This window comes from Elephantulus edwardii, unplaced genomic scaffold, assembly GCF_000299155.1.
Source record: "Elephantulus edwardii isolate Elephantulus edwardi_28Jun2011 unplaced genomic scaffold, EleEdw1.0 scaffold00019, whole genome shotgun sequence".
NCBI lineage: Eukaryota > Metazoa > Chordata > Mammalia > Macroscelidea > Macroscelididae > Elephantulus > Elephantulus edwardii.
The window spans coordinates 22373244-22393268 of NW_006399769.1; the positions used below are offsets into that span (position 1 = coordinate 22373244).

A 20025-nucleotide genomic window follows, 5' to 3' on the forward strand; every position below is an offset into this window, starting at 1 on the left:
TAGTGTTCCAAGCCTCAAACCTGTTCCTGAGATGGCTTCTAAATTCAAGTGAAATAGGTGTAAGATAAAATTTTGGTTCTTGTGGATTTGTTTTAATTCAAACAGAGTGGAGGGAATTACCAGATGGTTAATCTTGACTTAGAAGAGACTGTGGAGAAGGGGATATTATCATTGTTGATGACAGATGAATCTCAACAGAGAGCAAAAAATACTAGAACAAGTTTTACTTATATTTTATTTAGTATGGAAATGTACTTAACTGTGAGAATCTTAATAATTTATGAATAACATTGAGAAGTAAAGAAATTCCAGAACATTTTGGTCTTGTGAATCCTACACATGAACCAAAGGTTATTAAAATAAAACAAGGGGATATGAATGGTTTAAAGTAAAAAAAAGTGTGCATCAGGATGATATTTTTTCACCATACATATAGTGTGTAATCTGAGAAAATAATTAGATAAATTTGACCATATGAAAGCAATGTGCCATTAGGAAATTCATCAACTATCTTCATTATTAAGATAAGATGACCTTGCTGGTGGCAAGTGAAGGGCTCTTGAACCATTACTGAACATGATCACAAATTATAGCATTCATTGTATATGACATCTCAATATAAAGAAAACAAAACTCCTTACAATTTGTCAAATAAGTGACATGATAAAAAGAGAAAAGATTAATGATTCTAAGTATGTTCTTTTACTCTGACACACAATCAAAATCAATGGACAAAAGTAGTCAAGAAATCAATCAATGTATTACCCTGGTAAAACCTGCAGCCAAGAACTTCTTTAAAGCGCTAATGAGTGAGGTTGTACCCAAACTATGATATCAATACCTGTTTCATACACAGGAGAGAGTTGGATAAGTAAAAAGCAAATATGAGAAAGCCTTTGAGTAGTGGTATTGTAAAGATTATAAAATATAAAATGGACTGTCAAACGAACAAACAAGCCTTTCCTGGAGGAAGTACAACCAAGGTGCTCCTTAGAGGCAATTACAGTGAAACTTCACCTCCTACATCCCTTGGACAATTTATCAGTAACAGAAAGTCCTTGTACATCAAGCAAGGAAAAGTGAAGGTCAATGAAAGAAGACACTCAATAAGATGAATTGACACAATACTTGAAACAAGGGACACAGCAGAGATTATAAAGACGGCACAGGATCAGACCAAATTTGACCTGTTGTGTATAGAGTCACTGTGAGTTGGAGTAAACTCAAAGGCATTAACAACAACAATAAGAACATATTTTGTCACATTGACAGTAACCTTCATATTGAAACAGCAATCATCCAAAATCCCCCTTGTGTTTCCAATTTCTATTAATTTCTTATCCTATGCCTTTCTGCCTTCTGAGTTTTATACCTGGGCATATGCTTTTTTATGAGTCGCAAGCGACTTGACTGCACATAACAACAATGACAACAACAACAACAACATGTTTGATGGACTAAAAGAATTATTTCTCCCTCATGTTGTTAACACGTTGCCACAAATGATAGTAATACATCAGGGAAAAAAGTGTTTCTAAGCACGGTCATCAACTTAAAAGTGTGTGGCAACTTGTGTCATAGTCTGGGTTTTTTGGGTAAAGTTGAATTACAAGGATGATTTTAGTTGCAAGTTTGAAGGAAGGCTAACAGTCATGGAGGACAGAATTTCATTTGCTTGCACATCTCTTTTTAAATAACTTTAAAATAGCATAAATTCATTTAATATATTTTGTTCTTAAAAAATAATAGTACTCTCCTATTCTCGCTTTCTTTCCTTGAATCCTGGAGTTAAGAATTAATTTTCATTTTTTTATTTTTAATTCACTACTGTTAATACACTGTTTTAGAACAATTTTCAAATTTTAAGTAAATTTAATCCTGTCTGATTTATGGAAATCTAAAGCTTATGGATTCCAACATGGCATTTTATTACTGTGAAGAACTGTATTAGGGAAGTTATTCAACATTCAACTTAGAAATGTAAGAATTACAAAACACCAAAAGGCAGTACAATTATTAACAACTCTAACTTCTCTTGATTCCTATATTTGGGACCAAGATTAGGCTATTTGTAAAAGCCTAGTTGACTTTGTAAATTTTAGAACAACCTAGAATAAAATGATATCCACTTACCTCCAGCCACAGTGTGAATACCATTTTCACTTTTCTCTTACCTAGACTGAATTGATCTGAGGACAAAGGTTCTTCCCTTATTTCTTTAAATTTTCCAGTTGCTAATACAATGTCTCATTCAATTTATGACTATCAGGCATTTTGTATCAACAACAGAATAAGACTTTGATTATTCTGCTGAGTGACTGACAGATTAAGTTTCTGTGGTGACTAGTTCTTGTGTGGCTTTTGTGTTACATGACCTTGTCAATATGGACAAATTTCACAATAAACAAGTACTCCATTTCTGCTACACTGCTGAATATTTCATTGCTGCCCAAGCTTCTGAAAAATTGTCAGATGTAAAGTAATATGTGTAATATGCCGAAGCTGGAAATTTACTCACCTTATGTAAAAATGCGATCACACATACAGACACTAAGACACATACATAACACACCTCTGTAAAATCTGTATGTATGTTTAGCACACAAATGGAGACAATAACATCATTGTGGGAGCTCTGGTGTCTTAGTTCCAAGGAATTTGTGCTATTAACCCAGAGGCTGTGCCTCTCCAGTTCAAATCCACGAATCGCTCCTCCTGTCTACAATTTACAGTGTTGGAGAGGGTCAGCTATGAGTCAGTTCCAATCCGACAATAACGAGTTTGAGTTTTTACTTGTATGCTTCTCCCCAAATTCATCATCTTGTCTCATAGATGAAATATTTTCTACATTGTGTTTATCCTTCATGTTTTATGAAAGTTGTGTTTAAATAATTTTATCTGTAAATTGGTTATAGATAATTTTATCTACACATAAATCATAGTTGACTGGATGGAATCTAACAATCCCTAAACAATATGAAGTTTAGCTTCCATAGTCTTAAAGTTTAAACAATAGGATATCATATTGAAAGAGATATGTTAGAATTTCTTTTATTTTGTTTTTATTTCACGTTCAAGGATGTATTTAACTTCATGCCTGGTTTTTTTTTTGATATATTTATTTTATTATTAATGCTTTGTGTTAATGAATAAACTATTTTATAATTTATTTTTCCAGTCAACAAGCGTTAGGACTGTTTCCTTCATTTTCCTCTTAGAAATGAGCAATGTTTAACCTATTTTCTGCTGTAAATATGCAAGTCATTCTCTAAGTTGTATAAAGAATTAAATTGCTTATTATTTAAATACTTAAGCTCACTGCTTTAGAGTTGATTTTTATTCATGAAAACTTTCTATTGTATTTCTATGGCCGTGCATTTTACACAAGGACACTCCTCTGTCTTTCTCCTTTAGAGGAACTATTAGTTTCAAACTATCAAACTTTTGCCAAATAGCCAAAACTGCAGCAACTAGACAGGCCTGGAAGCTCACTGCCATTTAGTGGATTCTGACTCACACCAACCCTCCAATCAGCTTTTGAGGCTGTAAATAAATCTTAACAGGAGGAGATTGTCCAGCTTTCCTCCTCTGCATTCCTAGGAGTCCTTCCTGCATTTGTGCTGCTGCAGACGCATGGGATTTTGGTTAGAAACACAAGAGGCTACACCATAGCAAGTAAGGTGTCAAGTTGCTAACTCTGAGGCTCATAGTTGTAAATTATCAAGTGCTTTTGGGGTAAAAAGTTGGATTGTTTTCTCTGGATTTTAAAGATTTACAGCAGAAGAAATCCAACAGAGGATTGCTATGAGTCTAAATCAATTGGATGGTGCTCTCTCTCTGTCTCTACGTGTTTCTGTGTTAGATGAAATAAATTTTCTTGATAATGTTAAATATTGTTCAATTGTATAAAGAATAAATAGATTTTTTTAATTTTCATATATTGCACATGCACATTTGTGTGTTAGACTGTTTTATTGTTGCCCTTTAAGATAAACATGAAAAGAATTTGCTAATATAAATTTGTTTTCTCTTTCATATCATTCAAGTTTAGAATCCTTTTATTTTATTCATCATTCCATTTCATGCCCAATGCTCATTTATGTGTTTCTTTTTAGATAATTTTTTTAAAGGGGAATGTAATTTATTGTGTAAATTTTCACCAAAATGACATTAAAGTATTATTGTATTTTATAAATGTCAATATAGTATTTAATATTATTTAATTATATTAATGACACCATACTATTATATATGATAACGTTTTTAATGATATTTGAGAATGTATTTATCTTCTGATTTATAATATTTTTATCAGTTATTTGAATTTTGCACTACAAACAAAACAATGTGTATCTAGCAGTTTGAATCCCATAGCTACTCTTCTAAAGAAAGAAGAGTAGTGTTCTCACAGTCAGACTTACAGCCTCAGAAAATTGGTGTGTGGGCACAAGAGTCAAAATCAACTCTATTTTAAATGAGAAGTAGGTATCATTTCATGGTATTTGACACCCTCACATGTTTCAACAGAGTACTCAGTGACAAGTAATTCTGTTTTATAAGATAGTGAGATCATTATTTTTCCCCCCAGGACAGTTTCTTGAAGTATTTTCAGAAAAATTATTTTCTTAACCTGAAAGTGGTTTCATTTTCCTTCTATGTTTGTTCTAAATGTTTATAATTTTGTCTCTTCTATTTAGGTATATAATTCATGTAGTGTGGTTTTATATCAATCATTAAAAGTTCAGCATCCAATATCTTACTAAGAGATTGCTAGTAATTTGTAATACTTTTTACTAATCTCTTAGTTTAAAGTCAACAAGCACTTGGTGGGCGTGCTTGTATTTAAAAAGCTGATATGCAGAAGACACAACCTTGCTTGCTGAAACTAAGGAGGACCTGAAGCACTTGTTGTCAAGGACTCTAGTCTTCAGTATGGATTCAAGCTCAACATTAAGACAAAGATTCTCTGGGCCAATTGGCAGCACCTTGTTAGATGGAGAAGAGATTGAGGTTGTTAGCAATTACAGCTTGTTCGGATCCACAATCAGTACCAGCAGTCAGGAAATCAAAAGACAAATTGCACTGAGAAAATCTGCTGTCATCGACCTCTCCAGAGTGCTAAAGAGCAACAAAGGTGCTCCTAATCCAGACCATGGTTTTCTCAATTACTTGTTATGCTCCAGAGAGCTGGACAATGATGAAGGATGATGGAAGACGAATAGATGCCTTTAAGTTGCGGTACTGGAGAAAAGTCTTGAACATACCATGGACTGCTAAGAAAGCAAATTGGTTCATCTTGGAGAGGGTGAAACCAATTCTTTCCTTGGAGGCTAAGATTTTGAAGCTCCACCTCACTTAATTTGGGCACGTGACCAGGAGAGATCAGTCCTTGGAGAAGGACATCATGTTCCGAAGGGTGGAGAGACAGCACAGGAGAGGAAGATCCTGGAGGAGATAGATTAATACAGTCACTGGGACAGTGGGCGTTGGTTTCTCAGAATTACTGAGACTGGTTCAGGACAGGGAACTGTTCAGAGCTGCTGTGCATAGGATCGCTATACATCACAAGTGACTCAATGGCATATAACAACAATAATATACTATGACAGATTTGGAAGCAGGAGTGGAATTCACTTCCTAAATATCTCACCAAACTCTATAAACTCTATGAACTTTGATAAATGTCGATAGTTGTAGAGGGGCTTCAGGCCTTTTGTTCATAGGGTCACTATGAGTCGTGCTTGATCAAAGGCAATCAACAACAACAACTACAACCACAACAACAGTTCTGGACTAAGTCTGCAGTTTGGAGGCTCCTGTGAAGTGATTGGATTCTGGAAGACTGTTTCTCATGTTTTAATGAGGATTGGGCATGAAACTTTTGGTTAATTGATTTGGGGATGAATATTCTTTCAAGTGGTAAAACAATGGGTGTCTATTTGCTGTACTGAAGTAAGTTATGGTTGTGGTGATGCTGAATGTTCTGCCATAGGTGTTTCAAATGCCATAATGGTTACCTATCATAGGCAGTGGTTGGTGGAGCTCCCAGATTGATTCAGGTTTCAAAGCAGGAGTGGTATCCACTTCCTAAACCACATACCCCTGCAAACTCTATAAGCATAGAGAAACAATGATAGTTATAGGACAGGGTTCATGTCTTTTTTCATGCGGTTGCTAGGAGTCATGCTCTACTTGATCACTTAACAACAATTTAGTTCTTTATTAGATTAGATATGAATACTTTATCTGTTTCTGTCAAAATAAGGCAAGAATATAAAATTTAAAAATATGCAGTAAATATTGAAACAAAATTAATTACTTTGTTCTTGGCATTCTTTTTTGTCTTTTAACTAAAAGAAAAAATTAAAAAAAAATTGATGGCATTGTTGTAGTTAGATGATGTTAGGCCAATTGATACGTAGAGTGATTCTATGTTGAAAAAAGTTACTATAGCTAAAGATAGATATGCAAAGGCATTTGACTATGTGATTCACAAAATAAAACAAAACAAAACCCCACCAAACTGTGGCTAACTCTGAAAAGAAAGGGATTGAATCCCAGAACACTTTATTGTGTTTGCATGAAACCTTTACTTGGATCAGGAGGCCATATCAGAACAGAGCAAGGAAACATTGCATGGTTCAAAATTAAGAAAGATGTATGTTAGTGATGGATCCTATTTCCGTATAGTTTCAATCTCTATGCAGAACAGATCATCCAGGAGACTGGGCTCTATGAGAAAGAATGTGGCATCAGGATTGGAAGAAGACTCTTAACAACTTGTGTTATACAGATGACACAATCCTGCCTGCTGAAATTGAGGAGGACCTGAAGCATTTGCTGCAGAAAGTCAAGAACTATAGCCTTCAATATGGATTATACCTCAACATGAAGAAAACAAAGATTCTCACCACTGGGCAAATTGTCAGCATCATAATTGGTGAGGAAGGGATTGAGATTGTTAACAGCTTCAGCTAGCTTGGCTCCACAATCATCACTCTTGCTACCAGTGGCTAGGAAACCAAAAGACGAATTGCACTGGGGAAATCTGCTGTCAGGAAACTCTCCAGAGTACTAAAGAGAAACAATGTCTGTCTAGAGACAAAGATATGCCTGATTCTAGGCCATGGTCTTCACAATTACTTTCTATACATAGTAAAGCTGGACAATGACTAAGGATGATAGAAAACAAATTGATGCATTGAGATGTGCTGCTGAAGAAGAGTATTGACTACACCATGGACTTCCAGGAGAACAAACAAGGTCAATCTGGAGAGGGTGAAATCAGATTGCTTCTTTAAGGCAAAGATTTTGAAGCTCTGACTGACATATTTCGGGCCTGTTGTAAAGATGAACCAATCCTTTGAGTGGGACATCGTGCGTGGAAAGGTGGAGGGACAACACAAAAGAGGAAGACTATCGATGATGAGATGCACTGACTCAGTGTCTGAGATAATAGGTATAGGTATGTCAGAGACAGTGTGTTTGACTCAAGATAGAGCATCGTTTAGAGCTGTTGTACATGGGGTCACTATGAGTCACAAGCAACTCAACAACACAAAACAACAACAAAGACGTTGAATAAAAATGAGATAATAAGTTAGGTTTCATAAGCTAGAAGATGATTCTTGACTGTTTTACTCTAATATGTACATTCATGGACAAAGGAATTAGATGATATTCGATCAAAGGAAAAGAAGCTGGAACTAAGAAAGAAATTCATAGAAATACCTTCTAGCAATAAGTTTTAGGTATTTGGGTTTTTTACATGTTTGTGTCTTTTTTTTTGTCTCCATTTGAAATAATTGAATCAATGGTCCCTGGGTATAAGAAGTCAAACACAGAGAAAGAAAGAGCATATGGTGTTTTTAACATACAAAACCACTGCCAAATAAAATTACTTCAGATAGCTCTACCTTATCATTTGGAGCCAATAAGGACACTTAATCGTTTAAACAGCAATATTAAAACTAGTTCTACACACTTACTTCATGGAAACAAGAGGGTAAAGCAATAGAAATCTGCCACTTTGTAGAGTGATCAAATATTGGAAGGAAACAAAGGAAATGGTCATCAATCATTGACTATTTATTCTCTGCATTTATGAAACAGAATGAATTTCTAAAAACGTTCAGAAATGAGAGTCTTTAAGTTACTGGAGTATTTATTTTGCCATCTGGAAGAACCTCTCATAGCTAAGAGATAGGGTTGGCCGACTTCCCAATGCTAAAACTAGAGGAATTACAGCCTATATCCTCACATTATATAGGTATTATCTTTAATAAATAATATTTTATTTTGGTTTTCAGTAGTTTATTTACATGGTTTCTTGATTAGCTCTGTCCCAAGCCACTTGTAAAAAAGCCCTATGCTAGTGAGAAACCAGGCTAATATTCCCCAGTGAAACAAACATTGGAAGAAACATTTAAAATGACAAAAATTAGAAATCACTTAGAAATCTTGGAACTATGAAAAATTTTCTTTAAAACAAGGCACTTTAAATTACTATTGTAATCTGGCTGTTTATTTACCCTTGCCTTTTTTTAAAAAAAATCAAGATATGTAACTGGTTTATTCATTATCTCCCTACTGCTGCTCAGCAATGAATATGTCTTACTCATTTCTCTAGTCACAGTGCTTGACACAATAATAGGTGCTACCACTGATGGAGGTGTCCCTACTGTGGACAAGACATTGTTGAATGATAGCTATTTATACCACTTTCATTACATTTTATAGAGAATTTCACTCATATTTTATATGACACATGAGGCTTATAGGGTACAGAAGTCTTTTCTAACACCATTTTCTAAATCTTAATATTTTTGACCTAAATATATTTAGGAAATTCTAGTAGCCTAGTGGTAAGAAATTATTCTGTCAATCCTGAGGGATGCAACTCCTATCTATGAATAGCAACACGGGAGAAAGTTGGAATATCAATGTTCATGCCTCTGAAAATGCCTCTAAAAACCTGCTGAAGAGTCAACTATGAGTTGGTCCTGACTTAACGATATCGAACACCACCACTAAATTTTTGGCCAATATTCTAATTTGCATTTAACATACTATTTTCAGACTTTAGGCTAGGCCCTTAAAAATGTCTTCTCTATTGGTTTACCCCATAATTATTCCTTGTTTTCTTTTTGCTAGGCATGGAATTAGTTTCTGAGAATTGAAAAACTGAACTGAACCTAGAGTATATTCCACACGAAGCTTAGGTTGTTGTTGATAGGTACTGTAAGTTGAATATGACTCACAGCAACCATATGAACAACAAATCTAAACCTTGTACTATCCTGGGTCATCCTGATACTATCCGAAGTATTCAAACTCATTGTTGCAGTCACTCCATATCACTGAGGACTTCCTCCTCCTTCACGGACCCTCCATCTTTCAAAACATGATGACGCTCTTCAAGGAATAACCTTTCCTAGTGCTATGTTCAAAATATGTGAGGAAAAACTATATCACCTTTGCCTTCAAAGTTTATGAAGCTTATGGTTCAATACAAAGAAAATACCTTGAAAAACTTAAGTAATTATCATATAAGTGAACACTCAAGTCTACGTGGAACAATAGTTAGAAAATAATCTTGTGTTAGAAGATGTGGTTCTGAAATGACCCCATGGTTCAGTGTTTGTGGCACATGATCCAGCATGGTAGGTAAAGGGGCTGTCAAGTCAGTCTTATCATTAGTTTGATGTCAACCATCATTTTGTGCAGTAACTAGTTAAGGTGTAGGCAGGTGGTTCCTGACATTCACTATAGGGCAGAGAGTAAGATCTCTGCCTCTCTAATGAGAGACAAAACCATTGGTGCACATTGTAGCACTTGGCCCCATGAGGTTGTGAACTGAGTCTGGAGGATCTGCTTCTTCTTAGGGTGAGTTTAACATCTTTTTCACAAAGGTGAAGAGGAAGGAGTAACACCATGAGACTGAATAGTGAATAATACCAAGCCTAGTGAAGCCACTGTGATCATGTAAACTTGATTCTGATTCTTGGATATATTAATGTCAGGCAGCCTTAAGATGGGTGGAAGAAAAAAGTGATGGGTAATCAACTAGTGTATTATAGAATGTGGCCTTTGCCTTTGGAGTTTTTCAAAAAAATTAGACACTTTGTCAGTAATCTAAGATTTAAGGTAAGTTACATGAGAGCTACATTCATATCTATTTTGGCATTATAACTTAAGTGCTTCATCTCAGTGTTTATCAATATTAATTTTTTTCAAAAAAATATGTTGTTGTTGTTATGTGCTGCCGAGTCATTTGCGACTCATAACAACACTATGTAAAACAGCCCTAAACCCTGCTCTGTCCTGTGCCAATCGCATTGCCTCTGACAGACCCATCCCGATTACACCAGTCACGGAATCAACCTACCTCATAGAGGGTCTTCCCCTCCTGCGCTGTCCCTCCACCCTCCAAAGCATGATGTCCCTTCAAAGGACCTGTCTCTCCTTACAACATGTCCAAATTATGTCAGAAGAAGCCTGAGAATACTTGCCTCCAAGGAGTAGCCTGGTTTAACCCTCTCTAGGTTGAATCTGTTTGTTTTCTTGGCAGTCCATGGTACATTGAATACTCTTCTCTAGCACCACAGCTCAAAGGCATCAATTCTCCTTCTATCATCCCTAGTCATTGTCCAACTCTCTGATGCATAACAAGTGATTGAAAGACCATGGCCTGTATCAGATGCACCTCAGTCTCCAGAGAGACATTGTTGCTCTTGAGTATTTTAGAGAGTCCCTAACTGCAGACTTTCCCATCGCAATACGTTTTTCTATTTCCTGGCTGCTGATGCCAAGAGTGTTGACTGTGGAGCCGAGCAAACTGAAGCTGTGAACAATCTCAATCTCTTTGCTATCTATCCTGATGCTACCAATTTATCCAGTCTTGAGAATTGTTGTCTTCTCGACATTGAGCCTCAGTCCATACTGAAGGCTGCAGTCCTTGACCCTGTGCAGCAAATGCATGAGGTCCTCCTCAGTTTCAGCAAGCAGGGTTGTGTAATCTGCATAACACAGATTGTTAACAGATCTTCCACCAATCCTGACACCACACTTCTCCTCATAGAGGCCAGCCACTCGAATAATCTGCTCTGCATACGGGTTGAAAAGGTATGGAGATAGGACACATCCCTGGTATACACACCTTTCCCAATTTAGAACAATGCAGTGTTACCCTGCTTTGTTCTGACAAATGCCTCTTGGTCCAAGTATAGGTTTCGTATTAGCACAATTAAATGTTCTGGGATTCCCATTCTTCTTAGAGTCAGCCACAGTTTGTTATGATCCACAGTCAAACTCCTTTGCATAATCAATGAAACACAGATATACATTCTCCTGGTATTCCTTGCTTTCAGCTAAGATACATCTAACATCAGCTACAATATCCTTAGTACCACAACCCCTTCTAAACTCAGCCTGGACTTCTGGCAGTACTCTGCTGATGTTCTGATCCAGTCGTTTTTGGAGAATCTTCAGTAGAAGCTTGCTTGCATGTGAAATCAATGAGATTGTTCTGTAGTTTCCACACTCAATTGGGTCACCCTTCTTTGGAATGGGAACAAATATAGATCTCCTCCTGTCAGTTGGCCAAGTGGTTGTTCTCCAGATTTCTTGGCACAACTGGTGAGCACGTCCAGGGAAGCATCCGTTAGCTGAAATATGCTAGTTGGTATATCATCTATTCCTGGGGCCTTATTTTTATACTATTTCCTTCAAAGCAGCTTGAACTTCTTCCTTCATCACCATAGGCTCTTGCTCAAATGTTATTTCATTAAATTCTTCTGTATCTGCCAATTCCTTTCTATATAATGACTCAGTATATTCCTTCAATCTTCTTTTAATAATTCCTGGATCATTTAATATTCTGCCGAAAGCATCCTTTATTATAGCAACTCGAGGTTTGAATTTGTTCTTCAGTTCCTTGAGCTTAAGAAATGCCGAGCGAGTTCTGCACTTTTGATTTTCTGACTTTAGCTCCTTGCACATTTCATTGTAATATTTTCTTTGTCATTCCGTGCTGCCTTTTGGAATCATCTGTTCAGCTCTTTAGTATCTTGAATCCTTCCTTGCACTTTGGCTTCTCTATGCTCCAGTGCAATCTTCAGAGTTTCTTCTGACATCCATTTTGGTCTTTTCTTCCTCTTCTGTCTTTGTAATGACCATTTGCACTCTTCCTGGATGATACATTTGACATCCTCCCACAACTCATTTGGTCTTCACTCAGTGATGTTCAAGGCCTCAATCCTGTTCCTGAGATGATTCTGAAATTCAGGTGGTATGAAATCAAAGTCATATTTTGGCTCCTGTGGATTCGGTTTAATTTTCCTCAGCTTTAGCTTGAACTTGCATATGAGTAGTTGGTGGTCTGTTCCACAATCAGCCCCCAGCCTAGTTTTCACAGCTTTTATTGTGCTTCTCCAGGGTTTTTTTTCTGCAGATGTAATCGATCTGATTTGTATGCATACCATCAGGTGAAATCCATGTGTATAACCTGTGTTTATGTTTCTTATAAAGTGTATTTGCAATAAATAAGTCATTCATTGTACAAAATTCAATCATTCTATCTGCAGCTTCATTTCTGTCACCAAGCCCACCCATGTTTTCCAACTACTGATTCTTCATCTCTGTTCCCATCTTTTGCGTTCCAGTCATCCATTATTATCAATGTATCTTGATTGTGTGTTTGATCTATCTCCGACTGTAAAAGTTAATAGAAATCATCTATTTCTTCTTCTTTGGCTCTGGTTGTTGGTGCATATATCTGAATGATAGTGGTATTCACTGGACTTCCTTGTAAGCGTATGGATATAATCCAATTACTCACAATGTTGTACTTCAAGACGAATCTAGAAATTACTTTTTTAACTATAAAAGCAACTCCATTTTTCCTCACCCTTTCATCTCCGGAGTAATGTATCATATGATCATCGGACTCACAATGCCCTATGACTTTCTATCTCATCTCGCCAATGCCTAGTATGTCAATATTTATTTGTTCCATTTCTTTCTTAACAATTTCTAATTTTCCTACATTCATGGTTCTCACATTCCATGTTCAAATCACTAGTGTCTGCTTACAACTGTTCCTCTTCCTTTGTATTTCCATACTTGAAAGTTCTACCTAGGTTGCCCTTTCTGTTAGTCTATGTGTGTTCTGTTTTACATAGGGTTTTCAGAGGCCTGCTATTTCAGAAGCGGATGGCCAATCCTTCTTCCTAGTCTGTCTTAATCTGAATGGTTAGATTTAGAGGAGTATCTGACAGACAAGCAATTTGTGGAGCAGTGAAAGATAAATCCCTTATTGTGGAGTTACCATTAGTTACAGTGTTGTCCCTCCCCTTAGCCCAGTGCCTTGACCGACTTATTTCCCAGCTTCACCCTCCACCAGGATACCCCTTCACTTCTACCAAATTACTTCAGAATTTATCTCCCATTTTCCAACCCATGATCTGACAGCTTGTATATGAAGCTTTCTTAGCTTCTGTGATTACGAATACGTCAACTGCTGACAACTTTTTATGCTGTGTCCAGTGTCTCTTAAGTTTAGTTGTACTGTCTCTGAAGGGAATGTGATGTGTCCTGTAGAACTCCTGTATAGATTGTTTTTTTTTCGTGGCCTGAGGGCCTGCAGCTCTTGGGCCCAACCAATTTTGTCTCCACCTTGGGGCTTTGTACCTGTGGGTGTGTCAGAAGCTACTGATGCTTCAGTTCAATCAATAGGTACATCTTTTTGTTGTTAGATGCCATTGAGTCAAGTATAACTCATAGTAACTTTGTGAACAGCAGGCCTGATCTCTGCCCTATCCTGTGTTATTCCCATCATCTCTGACATACTTGAGCCTGTTGCTGTAGTCACTATGATAATCCCTCTAGTTGAGAGTCTTCTTCTCTTCCCTGATCCTCGTCCTTTGCAAGGATGATCTCTTTTCATGGAATAGCTAGCTCTAGCAACATGCCAAGAGCATATGAGAGGAAGTTTTATTTCTTTGCCTCCAAAGAGAATTCTTGGTACTTTTTCTCCAAGACACTCTGCTCTTTTGTCACTACATGGGATATTCAGTACTCTTATCCAACACCACAGTTAAAAGGCATCAGTTCTTCTATCGCATAGAAATTTAATGAATATCTGAACAAATGCATAACTCTGTTTTGTATAAAGTAAAACCTGTAATATCACTTTTCACCCCCACTTTCCTGTTTCTTGATCTTTTTCCATTAATTTGATTTACCCTATTTCTCTATTTCCTCTTCTGATTAAGAATAAGCGTACAAACATTTGTGTTTTAAGCCCTTGGAAAAAAATAATCCATTTATATAAAACAACTTCTGGTAATGTTTACATATTTGTTTAAGTAAAAAAAAATTTGCTCCTAAACCCATAAAAATTATATGGTATTATTGTTATTTGTGAAATACAGAGGTTTATAAGGAATGAAAGGAGAATGTAAGCACCACAACCTGAGACACAGTACAACTTGAGCATTTTCAATTTATTTTAGATTAATATATATTTTGCAAAGTTCATACTTTACTAAGTATTTAATTATATAGTCTACCACACCTTCTCAAATGTAATAATTCAGCCTAAACATTTTTACTGAAATAAGCTGTGTCCTGTTTTTGTTTGATTTTTTTAATTGTTGTTGTTTTTGTTGTTAAGTGCTGTCCAATGGCTTGCAATTCGTAGAGACTCTGTATAAAATAGTCTTGCAATCTGCTCTATCCTGTGCCAAGCTTACTGTAGCTGATACACCTACCCTCATTACTGCAGTCACTGACTCACTCAGTCTCATCAAGGGTCTTCCTCTTTTGCTCTGTCCCTCCTCCCTTCCAAGCATGATGTCTTTCTCCAAGGACTGATTCTTGTTTGCAATACACCCAAAGTATTTCAGACTATGCCTCAGATTTCTTGCCTCCAAGAAGCTGCCTAGTTTCATCCTCTCAAGGATGAGCATGTTTGTTCTCCTGGCAGTTGAAGATTTATTTAATACTTTTCTTCAGCAACACAATTCAAAGGGATCAATTCCCTTTCTATCATCACTAGTCATCATCCAGCTTTCTGACACATACCAAGGAATTGTGAAAACTATGGCCTGAATCAGGTGCACCTTAGCCTCCTACAGGCATTCGTTGCTCTTCAGCACTTTGGAGATGTCTCTGACAGCAGAATTTCCCAGTGCAATTCATCTTTTGATTTTTCTGGCTGCTGGTACCAAGAGTGTTGATGGTGGAGCCCAGAAAACTAAAGCTGTTAACAATCTCAAATCTCTTCACCATCTATCATAATGTCAATTGGCCCAGTGGTGAAAATCTTTGTTTTTTTTTTATGTTGACCTTCAATCCATATTGAAGGATGCATTCCTTGACCTTCTGCAGCAAGTACTTCAAGTCTTCCTCAATTTCAGCAAGCAGAGTTGTTTCATCTTCATAATGCAGGTTGTTGAAGAGTCTTCTTCCAATCCTAATGCCATACTCCTCATAGAGCCCTGCCTCCCCGATGATTTGTTCTGCATAAAGATTGAAAAGATGTAGAGACAAAACACGTCTCTGGTGTATACCCTTTCCAACTTTGAACTATGCAGTGTTCCTTCACTCTGTTTTAATGACTGCCTGCCGGTCCAAGTATAGGTTTCACATAAGCACAATCAAATGTTCTGGGATTCCCATTCTTCTTAGAGTTATCCATAGTTTGTTGTGATCCACACAGGCAAAAGCCTTTGCATTGCCAAAGAAACATAGTTAGGCATTCCTCTGGTACTTCCTGCTTTCATCCAAGATCCATCTAAACCAATTTTATAATTGGTTTATAGTTATAATTTTATAAATCAATTTTATAATTATTGTTAATGATATTTTCCCTGATTTTTCAAAACTTCTATGTTATATTCTCTTGTTATTACATACAATTAAGTTGGAATCAACCCATAGCTGATCCTCCAATGGGTTTTCAGAGGCAATTTAACTGCGTGGGAGGAAATTGTTCATCCCACAGAGCACCTGGTGGATTCAAACTGCGTGCCTTGGGGATTTCAGCAGAGTTTCTCAGTAGAATCACACCAAGATAGGGTAGTATCATATCAAAATCTTAAAGGTTATTTGAAAAATTGCTCTACTAAAAGATTTTATCAACTTTTAGACTCCTGTTAGTTGCTATGGAAACTATTTGCCTTAAAATATTTTGAAGTCCCTTGAAAATTGAAATTCATTTACTTGTTTGTTTTGATCATTTACTATACCATTGATAGCAAGCAAGAATCCAAGATATAAGAGGTCATATAGACAAGCTTATGTGTATACAAAGAAAATTGGGATAATACAAATATTTAAGCATATTTCTTATGACAACCAGATTGGAAGAAATGTTCAGGAAATGAAAATTAGCATTAAAGCTTTCATGGAGAAAAATCTCATCAAAATTTTCCTGAGGTAAATTCCAGGTTTGGCCTTGTTAAATAAATGCCAGGGAAATGATAGAAAATTAAAAAGGTGAAAGTCTGAGTACAAAGTTGAGATTATAGTAATTGCCAGAATTAAGCAAGCAAACAAGCCAGATTCAACTAATATAATTCCATTTAAAGATTATTACCTTGGGAGAAGGGAGAGGATCCCAGTAATTGGAATGAAAGATCCATGAATATTCTAAGGGCTTATTTTTTAAGCTGATCCTTTATTTTAATAATAAAGTTCTTAAAAAGTTGTGCTACTAAAAAGTTAATGACCCTCTCAAGATTGGAATCCATCTTGGTTCTGAGAGAAAAAGATATGCAATCTCCTCCCCTTAGAAAATCTTCTGGAGGTTTTAGCTTTGCGTTGGTTTCAACTAGATAACAATATATTTGAGAGATCTTTATTTGTGTGTGTTTATAAGACCATCTTTGAATATTCTAGAAACTTCATTCTCTTTTCAAGTTGTTTCTTTTATATTGATTTGCTTACAAAGTTTATATATCTATTGTGTTTCACAATATCTTCATTCACATTGTTTTGCATAAAACTGAGACAATTTTCATTTTTGGGGGTCTAGGGAGTGCTGGTGACCTAGTGGTAAGAAGCTGCCTTGCAAAAACAAAGCCACACACTTTCGATTCAAAAGCTGCTCTACCGGAGAAGGATGGCTAAACTTCCATGCCATTTACTATTGCTGAAAACCCTCTGGAGGGTTAGCTATGAGTCAATTCCAGCTCCATGGCAAATAGACGTTTGTTCTAAATGGCTTAGTCTATAAGAAGTTAGGCTGATAATCCAAAATTCACCCCCTCAGCTAGTCTGAACCAATCAACGGTTATGAGAAAGTAAACCATTTTCTCCCTAGGGATTTACAGTGCCGAAAACCCTTTAGGAAGTTCTGATACCGACTGCTAACAATGATACCAAGGCAAAGACTGTTGTTGTTTTGTACCATTGAGTCAGCTATGACTCATAGTGAACAAGGGCTCAGAACCTTTGTCCTATCCTGAACCAACCTCAACATCACCTGACTCCATTGCTACAGTTACTATATCAATCATTCTCATACAGTCTTCTTCTACTGCAATGAACTTCCACCCTTCTAAACATGATATATTTTTCCAAAGACTGTCCTCTCCTGAAAACATTGAGTTTCAAAATCTTTGCCTCCAAGAAACAACCTTCCAGAACAAAGCTGTTTGTTCTCTTGGTAGTTCATGATGTAGTTAATACTCATCACCAGCACCACACACCAAAGGCAACATTTCTTTACCTGTCATCTTTAGTCATTGTTTAGATGCATAGTAAGCAATTGAGAAGACCATGGCCTGGTTCAGACACACTTTACTTCCTAGACTTACATCATTTAGCACTCTGGAGAGGTCGTTGACAGCAGATTTTCCCAATGCAACTCACCTTTTGATTTCCTGACTGCTGGTGTCAAGGGTGTTGATTGTGAATCTGAGCAAGATTAAATCATTAATATTGATCCTTTCTCCATCTACATTGATGCTGCTTATTGGCTCCTTAGTGAAGATTTCTATTTTCTTGATGTTGAGATTCAATCTATTTTGAAAGGTGAAGTCTTTGATCTCCTGGAGCAAATGCCCTTACAAGTCCTCTTCAGATTTAGTGAGCAAGATTGTGTCATCTTCATAAAGCAGGTTGTTGGTAACTCCTCCTCCAATTCTGATCCCTTAATAAAGTTCAGCTCCTCAAATAAACTGTTCTACACACAGATTGAAAAGATATGGAGAAAGAATACATCGGAACTCATTAGGCTTCCTGTTGCATTTAGGAATTGTAACACCCTATTACCAGTATTGATCCTGTGTAGTGTAGCCCTTCTTCGGTACTAGACCCATTAAGGAAATATTCAGAGAGTAACAATGGCAGAAAATGGTGATAATGAAAAAATGGCTGACCTGGAGGCCAAAATCTGTCATCAAATTGAGTATTATTTTCATGACTTTAACTTACCATAAGACAAATTTTTAAAAGAAAAGATCAAATTAGTGAAGGATGGGTACCTTTGGAGATAATGCTAAACTTCAACAGACTAAATCATCTAACAAAAGACTTTAATGTAATAGTAGAGACATTGAAGAAATCAAAAGTAGAGTTCATGGAAATAAGTGAAGATGAAACTAAAATCAGAAGATCTCCAATCAAACCCCTCCCTGAAGTGACTGATGAGTACAAAAATGTTATAAAGAATGGATCTGTTTATATTAAAGGCTTCCCAATTGATACAACACTTGATGACATAAAAGAATGGTTGGAAGACAAAGATCAAGTACTAAGTATTCAGTTGAGAAAAACACTGCACAAAACATTTAAGGGATCAATATTTATTGTGTTTGACAACACTGAATGTGCTAAGAAGTTTGTAGAAACCCCTGGCCAGAAGTACAAAGACATAGACCTACTAATACTTTTGAAGGAATATTATTTTATGAAAAAGAATGAAGAAAGAAAACAAAATAAAATGGAAGCTAAATTAAGAGATAAACAGGAGCAAAAACTAAAAACAGAAGTTAGAAGAAGATGCTGAAATAAAATCTCTAGAAGAAAATATTGGCTGCTTGCTGAGATTTTCTGGTGACTTAGATGATCAAACCTGTAGAGAAGTTTGAGCATCCTTTTCTCAAATCATGGAGAAATAAAATGGATAGACTTTGTCAGAGGAGCAAAAGAGGGAGTGCTTCTATTTAAAGAAAAAGCTAAAGAAGTACTGGATAAAGCCAAAGATGCAAATAATAGTAACCTACAACTAAGGAACAAAGAAGTCATATGTGAAGTATTGAAGGAAGAAGTGGAAAAGGGAGCATTAAAAAAAAATCATGGAAGATCAACGAGAATCCCCAAACAAATGGGGGTCAAAAGGTCAGAAATTTAAAGGAAAAAAAGGGAATAAGGTTGCCCAGGCTGGTTCTGTTAAAGGAAAAATACAGATTCAGGGCAAGAAAATAAAATTTGGTAGTGAGGAAAATGATGCAACTGGAGCAGTGAAAAGAACAAGAGAAGAAACTGAGAGAGGAACCTGCATCAAAACAACAGAAAATGGCACAGGGGGCCAGTAGTTAAATGTATATCAATTCGCTTTTAATCTACTTTTGTCATTTGATTTTTTAAAAGAAATAAAATCGAATTAGATCCACTTCAATGTGAACCTGTAAGAAAAGACAATGTTTTATTCAGTGAAGATTTTTTCAATGTATAGCTCTGTGTTAACAGATGATACTAATATCAAAAGGAAAGTTCTATTAAAATATATTTTAAATTTGATAATACAATAATATAAACTTTAATAAAAAAATTCTCTAAAAAAGCAAAAGCTTAGTTTACTCCCTTCCCCCCCACACCTTGTGTGCATTCAAAAAGTATTTGTTATCTTATTCAAACTACTGGCTGTTTGATTGTGAACCCATGTTACAGATGATTGTCCTAGATCCTAGATCCTAGCTTTTTATGTTGAACATAGAATCCAGACTTAGAGATTTCTTTTTATGAAATTTATATGATGCTTCTCTGCACTCCAGTGCAATTTTCAGAGTCTCTTCT

General features: G+C 36.2%; 1 pseudogene; it reads left to right on the forward strand.

The window, feature by feature from the left end:
• The first annotated feature begins 18350 nt into the window (after positions 1 to 18350).
• Positions 18351 to 19548, forward strand: LOC102875188 (annotated as a pseudogene).
• The last annotated feature ends 477 nt before the right edge of the window (positions 19549 to 20025 follow it).